This window comes from Drosophila virilis, unplaced genomic scaffold (genome assembly GCF_030788295.1).
Source record: "Drosophila virilis strain 15010-1051.87 unplaced genomic scaffold, Dvir_AGI_RSII-ME tig00000322, whole genome shotgun sequence".
NCBI classification, from domain to species: domain Eukaryota; kingdom Metazoa; phylum Arthropoda; class Insecta; order Diptera; family Drosophilidae; genus Drosophila; species Drosophila virilis.
Window position 1 is genome coordinate 2,608 of NW_027212805.1, and position 14,893 is coordinate 17,500.

The 14,893-nt window shown below is 42.3% G+C and overlaps 1 protein-coding gene across 2 annotated transcripts in view; it reads left to right on the forward strand.

The window, feature by feature from the left end:
- The first annotated feature begins 5,343 nt into the window (after positions 1–5,343).
- The window catches only part of LOC138911475 (dendritic arbor reduction protein 1-like), a 43,489-nt gene continuing 33,939 nt past the window's right edge, over positions 5,344–14,893 (forward strand). For both annotated transcript variants that reach the window (XM_070210773.1, XM_070210774.1), the window contains exons 1-2: positions 5,344–5,417; positions 13,172–13,799. The gene's annotated coding sequence lies outside the window, so the exon portion shown is untranslated. The remainder of the gene's footprint in view (positions 5,418–13,171; positions 13,800–14,893) is intronic.

Consider the following 14,893-nt stretch of genomic DNA (forward strand, 5'->3'; position numbering starts at 1 on the left):
TTTTCGAATAATATTTTTATAGTATTTTCTCTTTGATTAAGTTCCTTGAAGTTGGATTTACTTTTTAATTTATTATTATAAAAAAATAAGTTGATAAAATTCGCGTGATTAAGACTAAAAGCTAGCAACTTTATCTTAACTTCTCACCTCAAGGTTTGAAGGTTTAGAAACAAAAACAATAAAAAGATAGACTTTTGGATTATTTCACACACTTTAAAAGAACTCAATTTTCCAATAGAAAAAGGAATCTTGTTATATCTAGGATGAGTGCTTTCTGTACATCTGTAATAAATGTAATGCTTCGATCTGGGTGCGGGTATTGCGTTGTTTGGCAAATGAACTTGCAACTTGTGGCAAGGACAATGGGAATATGCCACAAGCCTTGCTCATGCTATGCTATGTTGCTTAAGGAAGTTGCGAGCGTTTACTCCATTTGGTGGTTTTCATTTTTCTCGCGCCCGGCCGACGGGGCGTATACGCGTTGCCGGCGTAAGTGTTAACGGATGCGGAAAACGGCACGGATGTAGAATACAGTGTGCAGTGGGTATGAAAAAATTTGCACTTGTGTGAAACACGCTGCAAAAGCAACAACAACAAAGGAAAAATGCAAGAAAATGGCGACTAACAGATGAGCAAACCGCAAGCGACTGCGGATGTGGCTCAGGGCTGGCAGGGATTGCGTTGCCTGATAGTCAGCTTAATTAAGATTACAAGGATAATGCGCAAATTAAGACGCAAGAAACTTAAAAGTTTCCACAACTTTCCATATAATCTCGCAAAAGTTGTGCTTCTTTTTTTTTTTTTTTTTTTTTTTTTGCCTTGCCTCCAAGTGCATTCAATAATGGGTCAGTTCCGTATTATATTATGCGCTCTTTGATTACACGAATGCCAATCGCTGCTGCAACTGCCGCAGCAGCCCAAAAAGTCCACATAATTTTCGTTGATTTTATTGAATTAAATTTTGTGCAGCAATAAAGCCACAAGCAGAGCGAGAGACTAGCACAATCTGAAGTCAGCTCAAAGTCAACAGCAACAACAAACAACAACAACAACAACTATTGTATCAACTGTAACTGCAACAAACAGCATCAATTGCAATTGCGAGGGCAGCTCGAAATGTGCTTGTATTAGGTTTTTTATGCTGTGAAGTAAGAGAAATTGGTGAATACTCTCTCTTATTCCAGCTCTCTATTGTCCATATACATCAAAAGCATATAAGCTATCGCCCTTCTATGCGATTTTCAAACATTTAGGTGAGTGATCATGTGCGTAAGAAAGACAGGAAGTATGTCAGAGAGAGGAAATATAGATGGAATGAGAGACAGAGAGGGAGAGCGAAACATATAGAGAGCGAGGGAGAGGGTTAGTATAGGCAGCGAGACTTCAAGAAAAATTACCAGGAAGAATATGAAAGATGCGAGTAAGACAGAGAGAATGTCAAAGACATATGCATCAGCCAAGGCATCAACCTATCTGCTATGAATAAGGAATGAAAATCGCATAGAAGGGCGATTCGCATATTCGGTTAAATATTAAAATTCCTTTGGATATTTTAATGGCAATGACAACAATAGTTGCATAAAAAAGCTTTAATTATGCTTGGTAAGCTAACTTAACTTAATAATAATTTCAAAAAAATTGTGTTAACATGAGCCGTTTAGGAGGCACAAAAACGACCCTCGTGCTGCGGCCAGCAACTGCAAGCAGCGTCCAGACAATGCCAACAAAATCCATTTAGAACAGACAACATGGCAAGTGCCTTGCATCCGCGGCTGACCGAGAGTGCGGCAAGAGGCTGGTGCCGAGACGGCCACTGGGGGCCAAGTTGCTATGGATGCCATGCATCCGATGCGGAAGACGCGGACGAGGACGAGGACGAGGACGTGACCAATGGCTTCTCTATTGCCTTTCATGCATTGATTGGCTGCGACGCCACGTCGGCCACGACGACGCACATTGTCGTTTTTGACCATTGCAACAGCATAAACTGCAATGCAATGCCAAAAGCCGAATGCGAATGCTAAAAACAAAAGTAAATGGTGTGTGCGTGTGTGCGTGTGTATGTGCGAGTGTGCGAGTGTGCGTGCATGTGATCTGCTTGCTGCGATTAGAAAATGATTTACACCTTTTGGTATGCTGGAAACAGGCGGCAAGCGGCAAGCGGCAGAGAGGCTTCGTCGGCTTCGTCGGCTTCGACGGCTTCGACTGGCCAGCACGGACCGGGCACAGGCTCGGACAGACTTGGACTGTCTCGGGAGTGTTGGACATGCTGCGCAGTTCTCGTTCTATGCAATTACACATTTTATTATTATTAACGTTAATGTCGCCCATGGGACGGCTCTGACGCCCGCTGCCAACTGGCGGCGGCTCCCGGCATCCGACTTGCAACTTGCGACTACCAGCTCCACATAAAAGGCGCTTATTAATAAGAAATTGCAATAAACTACAACGACAACGACAACGACAACGACCATGAACCTTGCTGCCATAGTCTTTGGCTAACAGGCTGGAACTTAAGCCGAAAGTTCATCATGTTCTCAAATAATAGAAGTTAGCCAAGCTCGTAGCAGGCAAATGCAATGCGCTTTTAAATGCATTTCTTTAATTAAATATATAATGCATGCTGTTATTTTAGTTAGTATCTTATTATCTTTTATCTTATCTGTTGTCTTTGTTGTCTTTTTGAAGCAATAACTTGTTGGGAATTGCAAGCGTTAAGCACCGAAAAGATCAAATCGATCAGAGTGCAATTTCTGTGGCAATAATTTGTGAGTTTTTCACTTGTCATTTAGAAAAATCCTTTAAATCGAAATTATATATTGAGAAATATTAATATATGTAAGTAAGCATCGAATGCATTTAAATGCATTTCATATAAATTAAGTTTCATATTAATTTTTGGGTATTTTTAAGTCACTTATAATTAAAATACATGTAATTATCAAACTTGTTGTGGGTAAATACACGCTGCTTGAATCTGATAACATTTTCAATTTAAAATCCAGTTTGAGGCCAGTTTTGAGCGCGATTAAAAACAATTTAATTTGTTGTCTGGCAAATACAAAGTAAATTCAATGTGATTTTAAATGTTCACGCTAGACGTGGTCAACATTTTTGCAAAAGTGCCTACAAATATGATTTAGATTAGAGTTTAGTTTTGTAAGGCGCGCGAATGAACTGGGATGAACCAGATTTTTCGTTCCACGGAACTGATTCAATATTGAACTATGTCTAAACTAACATTTGCCGCTGTGGCAACGATTGCTTAAATGTTGTTTGCTAAATTAGCTTTGGCCCCATTATGCATGATCGCAGGCTGATTTCCGTTATAGACTCTTAGGCTGCATTAGAGAAGTTTCGGCATTGAGGCTGGAAACAGCTGCGAGAGCGTATGAGAGGGAGAGAGCAAGAGTTACAAATGATAAGGCCGGCGAATTCGCGGGAAAAACAAAAGGCGCGAAAATCGCACAAACAGCTGGCATTGACAGCCTAAGGAGAGGGAGAGAGTGAGCGAGAGAGAGAGAGAGAGAGCAACGCATCGTTGCAGTTGGCACTGTTAGCTGCGCCTTGTGCATTGAAGGTAATTCAAGCAGGCGACATCAACATTGAGTCCGACGCCAACGACGACGACGACGCTTAACATATTTTATGAAGTTGGAAACCAGTAATAAAGTAGGAAGCGTTGCCAGCTGCAATATACACACACTCATCCACACACATACACACGCACACACCCACATACTCTCTTTCGCTCTTTCTTTCACTTTGTGATGCACACAGTCACACACACACAGACTGTCGCATTCAGGAGCACGTTACATTTAGTGGGGTTGTTGTAACGTAACATTGGCACGTCGCCTGTCTCGCCCCCAGGCCAACGCTAAGCGTGAGCATGCCTAAATTTCAGTGTCGTTTCAGATCTACTGCGGGCGCTTAAAAAACGTAAGAGAGCTTAGATATCTAAATTTCAAATTGATCAATCCATTCAACTAAAAGTTTAGTGGACATACACTTTTATTGCGGATCACAATAAATCTTCATTTATTTATACGAAAAGAATCCTGTGATTCTATTTTATTTCGTGCATAGATAGTTAATTCTTTAGGAAAAAACGTTCAATGCTTTTTAGAGACTTCACTCATTGTTAAAAGTAAATAGCAAAGTATAGCATAATGGCTGATGCTTGATTTGGTAGGGCGCCCTGGCCCAATACCGCAGCAGGTTAAACCGCTCCTGTTGACTTGCAGCGGCTAAAATGTACGCCTAACAAAATGCCGGTTTAACTTTTACGTTGTATTGCATTTGGCGGCGTTAAACGTATACGTAATATGCCGCCCACTCCCCGCTGCACACACACCATTTCTCTCTCGCTCTCTCACGCTTCACTCGTGGCTGGCACATTTTGTTTGCCGAGGAGAGCAGCGCGCGCGCGTCACTAGCTAACTAGTCGTTGGCTCAGCGGATGGCTTCTCTTCAAGCTCGTTAATGTTGTTTGTTCGTTTGTTCGTTTGCTCGTTTGTTTGCCAGCTTCAGCTTTAGCTTTAGTTTGCTTGTTCTTGTTCCTTTTGCACTCTGTTCGTACACACTTACACACACACACACACACACACACGCAAGCCTGGCCACTAACACAGCGGCAAATGAATTGCATGCTTGCTACTGCTGCTGTTGCTGTTACTGCTGCTGCTGCTGCTGCTGCCTGGCGTCCTCGTTGGAGTCAGTTGGATTTGTGTGCTGCTCGCGTGAGGACGTGCCATAACCAGCCGCCGCACACTAATCGGAAAACGCAATCAAAGTCGTAATCGTACGTACACTCGCAGTCGTATTCGTGTACTCGAGACTCGTACTTCAGTGTTGTTTTTGTTTCGCCTCATAGTTTGGCCAGATCTAGGGCCAGAGCCTGCTTCGCTATCGGCGCGATCTTCGTGCGACAGCAGCGCCAATAACATCGAACGTTCTCTTCTGTTGCGCTTGCATTGCCTTTCGGCTTCATCTTAGCATAAAGTGAAATATTATATTTTAATTTTGTGCCCTACCCCTCTGCACCCCACCGCCCCCGTTAGCGTACGTGTGCGTGCGTGCGTGCGTGTGTGTGTGTGTGTACCAGCCTGTGCCTGCATACCCGCTAACCCCCGCCCGCCAACAACTGCTGCAATTTTATGCTCTTGCTGCTTTCCTTGTTTTTTTTTTTTTTTTGTTTTTTCCTCCCGATTTTTGTTTATGTGCCAAACTAGTTTCGAGTTAATTGAATTTTTTGCCTTGCCGTCGGTGCAGCAGCTAATTTGTAAATGATGTTTGATCGGTTCTCGTGAGTTAAAATCGTCTCTTGCGCCCAATAATCGCCAGCAGCAGCAGCAGCAGCAGCAGAACCGAAGCAACAGCAGCAAGAGACGAGCCGAAAATTAGGAAAGGCAAATGTAAGTAAAAATTATTTAGTTATTTATTCATGCTAAGTGCACAAAGATTGTCAACACAAGTAAATGACGATTTATAATAAATAAATTAGAAGCTCTCTGGAGAAATTACTAAAACGCTCATTAAATATTATCAAAAAGGTTGTTGAGCGAGGGGGGGGGGGGGGTGGAGAGGTTATTTTTTAGTTAGTTTTTGCCTAACTGTTAAATCTGTAGAATCTACAAGTAATATTCTTAAAAGTAAAAGCTAGTAAATTATTCTAGCTAATTATTTGCTAGGCATAATGCATTATTTATATATAACTGTATCTTGATAAAGGGATAAAGTGAAAGAAAAAAAGCTGCTGACTGAAGAAAAAAGAAGATACAATTGAGAAACAGTGGAAAGACAATATGAATACAAAATGGAATTCAATAAAAAATGATAGAAAGACGGCAATGCAAAATCATGTTGCAAGAAGACTCTTAACCTGTCCGGCTAGCTAAGCCCCTACCCGTTGCTTGGAACATGGGAACATCAGGATACCCTCTATCTTATCAAATATCTATTTGACACAGCGCGTATATAGAACGGGATTTTAGCTGATAGCAACAAGGGGCTAAGATTGTTGTTGTAATGCATTCAACTTATAAAAGTGCCTAGCCTAATCTATCTTATCCAACATTTTGACGTCCATAATCGGGATGCATGCAGACAGCTCAGATCGATCAACTGGCTTGTGAAATATCTGAATGCTAAGTTGACCATTTTCCGAAAGAGGACTTTGAAGATTCGCACCCACCAATTCGACGCGTTTTCCCTTTTTTTGTGGCTTTTAGCGCATTTTGTTTCGGGCTGGCAACAGCTTGGCCGTTTTGCTGTCGCTTATCAATTTGACAGCCGCAGGACGTGCGGCCCTGTGGCAGAATCTCAAACAAAACTTGAATAATAATTTTTGGGGCAAACTTTGCGGCAAGCGGCAGATGGCATGCCCAACTAGACAGACATGGCGACAGCTGGCTAGCTGCCACCCTGCCACCCTGCCACCCTACCCGCCTGTCTGGTCGGTCGGCCAGAGTGTCCGCTCCGAGTGTCGTCATAAAATAATAACTGTCACCCAGTAAATGCCTCAGCTCTGCGAACGCAACTGCTCCATTGCATTGTTGTTTGTTTTCCTGGGCGTAGGAGTCGCATCCACAGGATGTGTTGCAATCAGTTCTAGAATTGGGGTCGAGAGTCAATTTGTTTTGTCTCTCGCGGCTGCTAACTAGCGTTTGTCTTAGTTAAAGTTAGCTTTAACTTATCAAGGAGAACTTTCCATTAATTTTAAGTTTAGTTTCGAGTTCTTGATTGCATAACTATTTCGGGATATATAATTATTGCTGCCTATTCTAGAGAATTTTAGGGGAATAATTAAATGTATATATTCGTATATTTTCTGTAGCAATAGGTTTACCATTTCGGTATAGGACACATAAATTGTAGACCCCATTTGAAAGTCATTTCATTTAAAATTAAGTTTCTAAGGAATGTTAAGGCCCTTTAAGGGTCAGTTGAAGTTGTAGTTTTTGCTGGATAGATCGTAAAGGAATATAAATCTATGTGACATGAATTCGGTCAACCGAAGATTTTTTTATGTGTCGAGACACTAGTCCGATCCTCGTTAACATTTTTGATCACATGGTCAATTGGGAGCACAAATTGTTGATATGCGAACCATTCGTTAGCCGCAATCCATTTGATTCTGAACTAAGTTCAGCCCGGAACCTAGAAGACCGCCCACTTTGCATACGCCCGGTAGGCGGCTCCGATGACCGAATGTTAGGGGTGACAGACAAAGGGCTGAATTCCAAGTAAAAGCCGCGTCAACGTCAAGTCCGAAATGCATGACGTAGTGGCCGAGGCGATAACGTTTCTGATTGCTTTTTTTTTTTTTTCTTTTTTGCTTTTATATTTTTTGTTTATCCGCCAACACTGCGAATGGCCGCCACTCAAAGTCAACGCCATTGTTGGCCGGCTGGGTAATCATGTGACATACATGAGCACATATGGCACAGGCAGAGGAAAAGCCACAAAAAAAAAAAAAAACTCAAAGCGAAAAAACTGAGGCTCTGAATTTGGACTTGACTTAGGCCTTGCTGGGGTCTGGGCTCTTGTTACCAAATATCCGCTATAAAATGTATTTTGCCGCCTGGTTTCATCCCATAAGCGTGTGCTTTGTGCTCGTGTGTGTGAAAGTTGAGTGAATGTTGTCCGTCGTTGGGCAGCCATCCCCCATTTGTGCGCACTGCTGTGTTTGCTTGCAATTTTGAAGCTGTCACTTGAACGACGACGTCAAGGATGTCAGTTGACCAGAAGCGGCAGCAGCAGCAGCAGCTGCAGGCTCCTTCTTGTTCTTAGTGGGTTGCCCGTCTTGACCAGGTTGTTGCCCTGTGTCCAGTAGCTGCTGCCAAGGCTGCAAACCGGTTTTAAGCCGAACCGGTACGCAACCGGAATTCCCAATTGCTATTTGCTAGTTCCGAACCATATTTTTTTCAAAAGATTATTTTGGTTCACCGCAAAAACTTTTCAGGGATAGTACGCAATCCCAAAGAACCACGACCTGGCTTTGTAAGGAAGTATAAAACCAGCTTCACGAACCGTACCTCAAGACAGGGAGCCGGTTCGAACTTTTTGTTAGCGGCTATAATATGTGAGCAATTCTTGGTTAAACAATGATTAGCCGACAAATATGTTGGCCCTGGCCATTAACGAATTAGCCTATTAGACAACTACACAGCTGAGAGGAGCTGGCCAAGGCCAGGTTCCGCAAAGTCAAGCTCCTGCTAGCACTGAACCCCCGGCTCTCTGCTCGACTGCCATTGCCATTTGATGCTTGTCAATGTGGATTGAAGCGCCTCTTGGCTGCCTGACTGCCTCTCTCACTAGTGGGGCTCGCTTGGCCTGGCCTGGACTGGCCTGGCCTGGGCTGGAAGGCTGCTGCTCCAGCTGCAGCTTGGCCTTTTCGGACGCAAGTTCTAGTTAGGTGCTGGTGATTTCATAGCGCCGAAAACCGGTCTCAAAAGTCGTCTAAATGCTTATCCCAGCCTGTTGACTGGATGCCTTGATGCCAGTGTGTGTATTTGAATGTATGTGTGTGTGTGTGTGTGTGTGTGTGAGAGTGTATGAGTGTGTTGTGTTTTGTGTTTTAGTGTAGCTTTTGGTACCTCAGTGTGTGGATTCCCAGTGGAATGTGTTAAAGTGTCTAAAGCTGTTTGCTACCGCCGCCCGTTGCCGCTTGCATAGGCACCACTTAGGGCCTGACTAGCTCACAAATCACAAATAAAAGGCAGTAAGAGTCCTGTACTGAGCATGCTCGACAAACAGATACCCTGTAAGCACGCTAAATATAACATGTCAATTTCATTTCAGCATGAAGTATAGGCATTAATATGCATACATATGTATATAAATACAAGTAAGGGTGCTCAAATCGAAAGTGGGATAGACTGGTGGATACCCTGTACCCACCGCCGAGCTACCATATCAATTAATCGAACTTTCTTTTAAGACAGCAAACATGATAATAATTTATTTTCGATTTTCTACTCAACATATACGAATGCCATTCAGTTGATCAATTTGAGATCCATTCATGGGTGGAAACTGAGTACAAGTATTTTACACAGTGCCCTACTTTGCGATTCTCATGAATCCAAGCAAGCCTAATGGGGCTTCATGCTTTGATTTAAGGTACTACATTATCTGACTGTAAAGTAATCTGATTACAATTTCACATTATCACCAATATTTATGTGAAGGTGGCGGGCCTTAGATCCATATTGGTCATTATCATCACGAAAAAGTGAACAGATTCCTGCAGATATTTTTTATTTCCTGTTCTATCATTAGCAAACTATGCTATCAACATTAAGTTTTCAAATACCTTACCATGCGTTCGTAGCTTAAACTATTTGCGAATATTAATGTGTCAAGCTGCTAGAAACAACAAGCAGGGTTGCGAAACCCATATCCATCCTAGTGGCATGCGAGTGTGTCGGTGAAAGGGTGTGCATGCTCCAAGGCTTGGTAATTGCTGTCTGGTTGACGCCGCCTGGAGTCGACCGCTGGCTAATAAACTGCGCCACAGTTGCTAACGCTCCGCGGCTCTGCTGCTGATGGTCCTTGTAGTTGAGGATCCTCTTTGTGCTTATTCGCCAGGCGCCCAAAATGTTGCCCGCTACTGACGCTCGCTCTGGCAAACAGGCAAACAGGGAATACTAATTGCATCCATCAACTGCACAGCGATCTGTCCAGCCTGGAAACAATATGAAAACCCCTTTGCCGTTGGGCCGTTGGGCCAAAAGGCAAAAGCCATCTAAGCCTTCGTCTCCGTGCACGAAAATTAATTTCCGCGCTACAAAATGTAGTCAAGTTGAGTTCAATTTTCTGCAGCTCCTGCTGCTGGCGCCTGCTTTTTTTTTTTTTTTTTTTTTATTTATTGACTAAGTACATTTCCGGCTTGAAACTTCGGCTTTGGCCATGGCTTGTTTGATGATGACATGGTATTTGTCCAAGTTAATGGGAAAATGAGAAATGAGTTAGCCAGCCTCTTCTTTGGTATTACACGAACCGCCCCACCCGCCCGCTTGCCATGCAAATGAGCATGTTCTAATGGAGTTTTTAAATAACTAATCAATTGTTGATGCTGTTGCAATGGGAAAAGAATTTCGACGGGGCCACCACAAAGAGGCGACACGGTTGAAATCCCAATTGGGATGTAACGTGGCTGGGCCAAGGGGGCTGCCTTTTTGGCCAGACGACATAATTGATTGTTGACTCGTGTGTTGGCAAAATGTTGTTGGGCAAATATTGGTATCGCGTATAGCATGTGTGCCAAGCAAACTGGCTCCTAATTAGCTTGCCAGCAATTATGGCCAAAAGCGTCCACAGGTCAGTGGCAAGCGACAACGATGCAGGCGCAGCTCTGCAACACGGCCGCGACTTTTGGGCCAGCTCTAACATAAAGGCCATAAATAAACCAATTAGTCGTCGGCCTGTTCGACTCACACGGTTCGGTTTTCAACGCCAGTAACAACTATACACAACGAACGAGTTAGAGTCGGAAATGGCCGACTCAGAGATGCCCTTCAACAAGCGCCAAGCTTTGAAAAATAGCTACTTGAATAACTTCGGTGTTTATTGTCCGATCCTAACGAAACTTTCAACTCATTAGCATAGCCTACAAATGTGAGTAAGGTCTAAAGTTTATGCGTCTGAAAACGGGCAGAGAGACATGGCCAGATCGACTCCGATATTGATGATGAGGGCAAGAATCTGTATATCATCTATGGCGTCGGAGATGCCTTCGACTGCCTGTTGCACAAAACTATAAGACCCACTTTTTGGCCAACCGCATTGGGTACAGGGAATAAACGGAATATAATAGCAGTAACTAACAAGTCCAATGTAGGAATGCAACTGCAGTCGCTGTCATCGTTTGCTGTCATCGGTATTTTGTCTATTGCTGTGGCTCTGTAGTTTTGCAGCTTTGCAGCTGTAGTGTTATAAGCGCATTTGAATTTTTACACAAGGAAAACTGCAGAAAACACCTACCGAGTTACGGACACACCGACCTCTCAGGCATTATTACAACTGTGGGCCATTCTAAGGCCAAAATATATGCGCCACCTCTCAGTAGCAGTTGTTGAGCGCATAGTGTCGCATATTAGATGCTCTGTAAAAACTGTTCAACAGCTCCTGCCTGTGCATAAGTCAAATATTGTTATAGGGGTTTCTTTACTTATGTCTATAGATCAATCCTCAATGAATACCTTAAGCTCTGTGAAATTGTTCTTATATTGAATAAGATTAAGTCAATCTGATATTACTTTTTCGTTTCCTATGCATTCATATTTCATGGTTGCAGCAACATTTTTAAGTTTAATTTTATGAACTTGGCTCTTAATTTCTCACATTCAGAGTACTGACAACTAACACCTAATAAAAATCTACGGTTCGATTAAGGTTGAGGTTCAGCTGCGCTTTACCCAAGTACTCCCGTTTGAGGTTCGATTCAGGGCAAACAACATATTTGAATTGCGGGCTCGAAGCGGTTCGGTTAATTTCGGTTTTATGCTTGTTGGCATTTGTTACAGAAATTGTTCATTACAATTCCCCTAGACAGTGTGACACCCCAGCTCCACCTCAACCTCGAAACGACTCTAATATGGCAGAAGTGGCTGGTGTAGCGGGAGGGGGAGGTGGAGAGGGGGGCTCAATGAAGCTTGAAATGCGCTGAAAAAGCGCACAAACGCTCTCAAGTAATGGCAATCCGCTTTGGCTTTAACTTTAACTATGGCTTTGTATTTCCGCAACTTCTGCACAGGCAGTCTGTTTTATACCCTGTTCACATTGATTTTATGGCGGGTATGTACTGCATCTAATCAAGCGGCAAAGAAACATGTACACTCCTAGATTGTTTTCTCTTGAATAAATAAATTTATGTTTTTATTGTATATATTAGCTTTTCTAGTATCCTTAAAGATATAGGCCAATACGAATAGGTCTTACAATTTATAAGAAATCTTATCTCTATGGATTCGTAAAAGTAAATTGAGTAAACTTTTGCGAGTACCTGGAAACAGTTGGACAAATCGGTTATTCTTACTAATCAGGAATATATAACCCTGATGAATTCTATGCCTTATACATTTCTTGACTTAATTAATTTATAAAGGGGCATAAATATATATTATATATATAATTGAAATTAAGTTGACTACAAGGTATACTCGTAGTCGAGTTCACGCCGATGGCTGCACTCCTCGTATTTTTTGCATACATATGCCCTTTGGCTCCGGCTTGGCATCAACGACAACAGCACAGAACACAGCAGCTACAAGGCACCTACCACAAGAGCCGCAACAAAGCAGTAAAATTTACTAATGTTGCAGTTGCATTGGATGTCGACGGCGACGGAAACTGCGACTGCGACTGCGACTGCGACGTCGACGCTGTACATATTATTGCATTTTGTGAGCTAAGTGATTTCAACATAGTTATTTCTGCCGCATTTCATTTCAGCTGCTCTCCGTGAAAGTGCGCTTGGCACAGCTGCGGGATACTCCTGTGCCCTCTCACAGGCACTTGGGTCCTTATGCTTGGCCCCATCCTCACACCCTGGGCATAATAAAATTTGCTCTCTAGATTCACTTGGCGACTTGGATCGTTGCCGTTTGATGCTGTTGCTGTTGCTGCTGCTGCTGCTCCTTTTTCCTTGCGTTGCTGTTAACTGAAACCTAAGAAAAATTACAATGTTGATTAGTTAAAAGCCGACGAACGGTTTGGCGGTAGGCGTGTCCGTGCTGCAGCGTGGCAAACGCAAACGCTTAAGTGGCCCTTAAGTTTCTTAAGTTGTGGTCTTATCAACGCCGCCGCGTCGGCCATACAATTGCCTTTTTTATACCCTCAATCCATTTTGTATTAATGTATGTAACAGTCAGAAGCAAGCATCTCCCACTCCATAAAGTATATATATATACATATATTCTGGATTACGAAGACGAGCTGAGTCGATCTAAGCTTGTCTGTCTGTTCGTCTATGTGAGCTAAGCTTGAAATTTCAAATATAATCTCGCCCTTACGCAGAATGAATTTATAAGTTTAGTCGACATCTTTATGCATTTTTGGGATAAAAGTTCGACTGAAATATTGACCCCTCAGCATGTGTATACTAAAAGCATTAAATTGAAACCAATATCGATAACACGCATAGCATATTATTTTATCATTGCAGCGCAACTCGTTGGATTGAGCAATTTAATTCGCTTGTATATGCTGGTAAATAGACACTTGTCACAGCACAGCTAAAGGCTTTACAGAGTGAATCCGACGAGCAATTATTAAATAATTGTCAAAGTGCCATATAAATATGTGAATTGGTTTATTATTGGATTGAGTATGACATAAACTCATTGAAAACTAATCGTATTAATTTGAAACTAAAACAAACTGAATTCCAAACCAGTAGTCCGTTGGGCATTTCACAGTGACAGAGACAACAGCGGCTTAGTTTGGCAACAACAATTGTAATCAATACCAGCAACAACTGCAAAACTGTCAAAAGTTTGTTAATGCTCCCGCTGTGCACACCAAATATCAATGACAACAGCAGAGGCTAAGTTTTTAATACCCAGGAGAGATCAACTGCGACAACGCTAAATGCATTCAGTTTAATTACGCATTTAAATTGCTCTGGTCTATAGACGATTTCCACTCTCTCCCCCCAACCCCCCAACCCCCTGCGGTTGGCAACTCCCACAGCGTCTAAACAAGCGGAGTCCTCAACCCATCCGCACTGCCTGGTCGCAGTTTAATCGAACCAGTGAAGAGCTTTCCCTATGCCTGGGCCTTATTAATTTCTGGTGAGTTTAATGTTAATCGAAAATGAAATTCCTTTTTTATGTAGTGCTTAAGTATTTCCTTATGCATTCAACTGTAATTTATACAAGACATTAAGTACTTCATTTGGCAAGTGTCTATTTGGAGTTAGCTTTTATTATTATTATGATTGCTTTTATTATTATATAGTATGAGCCAGCCTTTCTGCTTAGTTGATCAAATGCATGAATCATTTGGACAGCTAATCTATCAAGTATTCTTTATCATACACGGGAGGTCGCTGGCCCAAATCTATTTTCATTTGCATTTTCATGCATATTTATGCATAGTTAATTATTTGCAAAACGTTTGTATTGAAATATTTTAGACAAACCTTAAATAGACACTCATTTATACCCAGTGTGCATAGACTTGCAATGGTATTCAAAGGGTTGCTTCATCTCCCTGCAATTGCCTGAACACGATAAACTAATCATTGAAAAGTCGCATTAAAAAAGTAACCGTTTAGACTATGGTTGGCTTGTTAATGTTAAGTTAGCCCACTGCCGCTGTTACTGCTGCTTAGATGATCCCCCCTGTGGTAGTAATAATAAGCCCATAATCGGTTTCACCTTTTTCAGCTTTGAAATCGCAGGATGCCCTTCGGCTTGAATGTAGTTGCTCAGGTTGCATGCCTAACTTTTCTTTGTGCCACTTATGCGTGCAACAAAAGTTTGTTTGCTGCACTTCCTTTGTGGGGGTAACCTGTCAAGGAACGTAGCCACCTTTCTCTCTTAATTCATAAGTTTGTGTCAGAGGGGTTGGGACTTTCGGCTTAGCTTGGGGCTTTGGACAGCGGCAATAAAAGTTGTCGCTTTTTGCCGTAGTTTCTTGACTTTTTCACAAGAGTTGACTTCTATGGCTTTTTATTACTACTTTGCCGCCGTCGCTCCATTCTCTGCTTTTCGTTTTTTTAAGCCTTATACCCACGATAGATGGGTATAAAAGGTATAATCAACTATGTACAAAGAAGAGAGGTAGGCATCACCTACAATGTAAAGGATACATGAATATATTTGAGAAGAGTCTGAGTTATTGTAGTCATGCAAATATGTCCTGTCTCTGTGTTTTTGTATAA